At 38.6% G+C, this 5720-nt stretch overlaps 1 non-coding gene across 1 annotated transcript; it reads left to right on the top strand.

Annotated features, from left to right (window-relative positions):
- Positions 1-228: 228 nt before the first annotated feature.
- Positions 229-419, top strand: LOC129483797 (U2 spliceosomal RNA). Its single transcript, XR_008658291.1, has one exon. It is a non-coding gene; the product is annotated as a U2 spliceosomal RNA (small nuclear RNA).
- The last annotated feature ends 5301 nt before the right edge of the window (positions 420-5720 follow it).

Raw genomic sequence — 5720 nt, 5'->3', positions numbered from 1 at the left:
TTTGAGCGATTATAAAGGAATACCTGAGGCTGGGTAATTTATAAAGAAAAGAGGTAATTGGCTCATCGTTCTGCAGGCTGTACAAGCATGGTGCTGGCATCTGCTCAGCTTCTGTAGAGGACTCAGGGAGCTTTTACTCATGACAGAGGCTAAGTGGGAGCAGACAGTCACATAGCAAGAAAAGTAGCAAGGGGGGGAGGTGTCACAAACTTTTAAACAACGAGATCTATCGATTCTTGGCCTTTTGGCTAAGATCAAGTGTAGTATCTGTTCTTATCAGTTTAATATATGATACATCTTCTATCCAAGGACAATATATTAAATGGATTTTTGGAGCAGAGAGATGGAATAGAAACTTGCTCCATCCACTCCATGCATCCACCTGGTATTGCAGTACCTCCAGGAACGGTGCACCCCCTTGGGGTATTAAAAAAATAAACAACCAGATCTCAGGTGAACTCAGAGCAAGAACTCACTCATCACTCAGGGGATGATGCAAAGCCATTCATAAGGGATCCATCCCAATGACCTAAACACCTCCTGCCATGTCCTGTCTGTAACACTGGGAATTCCATTTCAACATGAGGTTTGGAAGGGACAAACATCCAAACCATGCTACCCCCCTACTCAAACATAAAATATCATATTTAGAAAAGTCATTATTGTTGAGGCATAACTATATTGTACATTGATTTGAAAAGGCCCCTAATTATAGCCAGCAATCATATGATAAGATTAAATTCAATTAATGAACAGATTACATAACAAAGGGGACAAAACATGTTTTGTGAAAACACACTTTAAAAATTGAACCTAGGCCGGGCGTGGTGGCTCACGTCTGTAATCCCAACACTTTGGGAGCTGAGGCAGGCGAATCACTTGAGGTCAGGAGTTCAAAACCAGCCTGGCCAACATGGCGAATCTCCGTCTCTACTAAAAATACAAAACATTAGCCAGGTGTGGTGGTGCGCAGCTGTAATCCCAGCTACTTGGGAGGCTGAGGCAGGAGAATTGCTTGAACCCAGGAAGCAGAGGTTGCAGTAAGCCTAGATCACATCATGGCACTCCAGCTTGGGGGACAGAGTGGGACTCTACCTAAAATAAAATAAAAAAATTTAACCTACATTAAATTATTTTACAATCTCTCATAAAATATAGATTTGCAAGCTTTCCTAACTGGCACAATTAATTAACATTTCTATATAGCAAGAAAGGGCTGAATCTGGGTTTTGACTGCCCCTTTAAACAAGGCAACCACCACTGAGTTTGCTTCAGTCCTTTCCATCGTCATCATAAGTACAAATGCCCTCCATCAACTTCCCCTGAGCCTCCACTTCTCATCTACCATGCCAGGCTTCATATCTGCTGGGCACCAGGTCTGTAACCTTAATCAGTGAGACTCTTGAGACAAGTGACTGTGCCTTACTTATTTTTGCACCCTCAGCCCTGAGCACAGTGCTTGGATTGTAAGACATGTTAGATATATGCTGGCTGTATACATAACTGCAAATGAACTTCTGTAACTAGAAGCTTCCACAGAGTTAAAGACTTAATAATCAACTAGACTTCAGATTTACTTTGAAGTGATAAGCATATCAACCCATATAAATATTAATTAAAGCCAAACAAATATGGAAGAGAATATGTGTATGAGATGGGGTAAACAGAACAGGGAGGCTGACGAGGTCAAAGGAATACATATATGATATTGGCAAGTTCTGAAACCTGCAGGGTATCTTCCAACATTCAGTTGAACTTCAAAGGTTTTTAAAAAGCAAAAAATGTAAGGACATTTTCATTCCCGATATTTCGTATCATTTAGCCTGAGACTCTTACTCCAAGACACGAATAGTATGGTCCATCCAAATCTTAGGAAGAGAGAATAAAATTTGATGTCTGTGAGCTCAGAACTTTAATATTAATCACAAAAGCTATATCCTTTTCCCAAACCTGCTGTATTTCATTTCTCCATCCTTCCCTCTCCCCACCCTCCTCCTTGGTCCATTACACTTTATTCTCTTCATGGGTGTGGGTGGCAGAGGGAGAGGTAATTCATGCTGCCTCTTCAGACTGTGTGCAGAATGTGCCTCCCTTCAAGGTGAACGGCAGTAAGTGAAACTCTTCATTTAAGGGGAGAAAATAGGATCAACAGTAGGCAAAAAATGTATACACACAGATCAGCAGGACTGTGGCCAAAAAGGATCAAGTACAAACAGATCACTTTGATGTAGCATTTGTTTACTTTCTGATATATTTAAGATTAAATATGAAGACATGCACAAGATTCTGGAATTAAAATTGGAAGACTATGGTTATGGGTTTTTTTTTCATTCACAATTTTATTTCTTTATAAAAATGAAGTGATGGAGTTAGGCTAAATTATTCTGTTAAATTAAGAAACATATAGGCAGTCATTTTAATCATTTTATTTTCATTGTATATTTGACTTAATTTATTTACCACTATTACCACTTGCAGCATTTTATAAAGAACTGCTTTTAAGTAGATCTCTGCATTCAAGTTCATTCTCTCCAGTGGTCTTACCATGTACCTGCATTATGCATAGCTTTGCAACAGGAGAATCACAATATCTTGAAGAAATATAAACTCAGTGAAAGGAACTTGCCCAGGGTGCCTGTACTTTATTCACAGGTGAATTTCTATTGTCCATTATCATTTATATCTAATATGAACCATTCTGCACTGCTTGTCTCTAATCCCCATGCTTGTTAAGGTGCTTAAGAGGAGGATCAGTTGATTTCAAGGCCTTTTGCAGTTCAAGGGCAAAGTGATTATTCCCTTAAAGGAAAAAAGATCCCGGACTCATCACAATTTCCAAAGTTCAGCTCTTTTTTGTTTCACTAATTAGAAGCCAGACCAAATGCATATCTGGAAGCTTTTATACAAGCGATCAGCCCTTTGCCCTGGGACCAATTACAGAAAAGTGTCTTTTACACATTACTGTCTGTGACTATCTGGTGTTCATACAAGCTGTCATGTTTCACCATGAGTCATGTTAAAACCATATAATCACATCGTTGAAGAGCTAATGATATGTTTGCTCTTCTCAGTTTAATTTACAAACATAACTGCACTCATATGCCTATGGCTTATCTGTAGCTTAAACAGGAATTCATGTAAATATACATAGATGTAGACATGTTAAAGGGCGTTATTTAATTGGTAAATGAGATCATGCTCTTCTGTCTGAAAACTGTAAGCTTCTATGTCTAATTCCTTCCATAGAAATATTTTTTCTTGCGAAATGAAAGCAAAAGTTGTATGTATTTATAGAGAGATTGATGTGGATATCAACGTGAAATGTGTACTCTTTTCCTACACATTTTAGAGAGCTATTAATAACACTGGATATATATATATAGAGAGAGAGATATATATCTATAGATATCTATATAGATATCTATATATATATATTAACCTTTTCAACTGTATTAGTCTGGGTTCTCCAGAGATTTACCATAAGAAATGGATTCGGCCGGGCACGGTGGCTCACGCCTGTAATCCCAGCACTTTGGGAGGCAGAGGCGGATGGATCACGAGGTCAGGAGATCGAGACCATGCTGGCTAACACGGTGAAACCCCGTCTCTACTAAAAAATACAAAAAAAAACTAGCTGGGGCGGTGGCGGGCGCCTGTAGTTCCAGCTACTCGGGAGGCTGAGGCAGGAGAATGGCGGGAACCCAGGAGGCGGAGCTTGCAATGAGCCGAGATCGCGCCACTGCACTCCAGCCTGGGAGACACTCAGTCTCAAAAAAAAAAAAAAAAAAAAAAAAAAAAAAAAAAAAAAAAAAAAAAAAAAGGAATGGATTCACATAATTATGGAAGCTAAGAAGTTCAAGAGTGGCAACCAATAGGCTGCAAACTCAGGAGAGCTGGTGGTACAAGTTCCAGTCCAAGTCTGAGGCCAAAGTTGGGAGGACTGATGACTGATGTTCCAACTAAAGACAGAGAGAAAGAATTTTTTCTCACTCAGCATTTTATCCTATTCAGGCCTTCAGAGGACTGGATGAGGCTCACCCACATAGGAGAGGCCAGTCTGCTTTATTCAGTCAACTCATTCAAACACCCTCATAGATATATCCTAAAATAATGTTTAACCAATTATCCAGGTACCCCATGTCCCAGTCAAGTTGACAAATAAAATTAACCATCACACCACTAATAGTATGCTGATCAGAGTCTTCACATTTATCACATTCTGGTGGTCCAATAATGTCTAATATAAGTAAGTCATCTTTTAAAAGGGCTTAGATCTTGTTATAGCTTTGAATATTTGAGCCAAATAAAATAACTTGCCCTTAAGAACAAGGCAAAGGTACCATCTTCACACAGTAGATTCTGTGGAATGAACATAGCTCTTTTGCAAAGATGTTACTTTGAAATCTATAAAGGATTTATATTAAATGCCACCTGCATTTATCAACAATTCTACATTTTATTACTGTCATAGAAACAGAGAATGAAACAGTAGTTACAAGAGACTGGGGAGGGGGTGGGGAATAGAGGATGGGGAGAGGCTGGTCAACAGAAAGAAAGCTATATTCAGCTAGAAGGAATAAATTCTGGTATAATTCTGGTATTCTATTGCACAGTAGGGTGACTATGGTTGGCAATAAAATATAGCATAATAGAAAATAGGTTATAAGAGGCTTTTGAATATTCTCACTGCAAGGGAATGGTAAATGCGTGGGGTGATGGATTCACTAATTACCTTGTCTTAGTCCATTTTTGTTTCTATAAAGGAATAGCTGAGGCTGGGTAATTTACAAAGAGGTTTATTTGGCTCATGGTTCCGCACAAGAAGCATGGCACCAATATCTGCTTTTGATGAGGGCTCAGGAAGCTTCCACTCATGGCAGAAGGTGAAGAAGAGGCTGCCAAATGGAGAAAGAGAGAGAGAGGGAAGGTGCCAGGCTCTTTTCAACAACTAGTTCTCAAGGGAACAAGAGTGAGAACTCACTCCTTTAAGAATGGCACCAAGCCATTCATGAGGAATCTGTCCCCATGACTCAAACACCTTCCACCAGGCCCTACCTTTAACATTGGGGATCAAATTTTAACATGATACTTAGTAGGAACAAACAAACCCTTTCCAAACTACAGCATACCCCGAGGGGATTATTACATAACATAAATATGTGTCGAAACATCAAACTGTATTCCATATATATGTGTAATTGCAATGTAGCAATTTTAAAAATAAGAAATTTTTAATTTCATTTTTTAGAAAAAGCCACCTAATTGTGACATTACAAGTGACTGTTCTCATTGAGTATTATTAATGATTAAGCGGGGAGAAAAGATACTCACCAAACAATTTTCTGTCTCCTGCACTAGAGAGGAGACAGATTATAGCTGATAAAGAAAAAAAGCCTCTTCTGTCAATTATGGTGGCTAGAAAGTGGTTAATCTTTAAAAAGAAGAAAAAAATCTTTAATCAATGGCACACAAGTAAAAGCCATATCTTCCTAAAAGTGTCAAACAAGCATTCCAGGTCTTGGTCATTGTAGTATATGTCTCTGTCCATGCAACTTTAAGGCAATCTACCTTACAAGAGTTTGGCTAGAGTTACTAAAATTTTCTTACTTCTATACTGCAATGTCCATGTTTGTAAAATTAAATATTACTTATAAGGATCACATTCTGGCTTTTATTTCATATAGGCAGTTCCATATTCAGGGTCTGCTATTGTTTTAAAC

Source organism: Symphalangus syndactylus, chromosome 5, assembly GCF_028878055.3.
Source record: "Symphalangus syndactylus isolate Jambi chromosome 5, NHGRI_mSymSyn1-v2.1_pri, whole genome shotgun sequence".
NCBI lineage: Eukaryota > Metazoa > Chordata > Mammalia > Primates > Hylobatidae > Symphalangus > Symphalangus syndactylus.
Note: the sequence above shows the minus strand (reverse complement) of the source record. Positions and strands in the feature narration are given on the sequence as shown.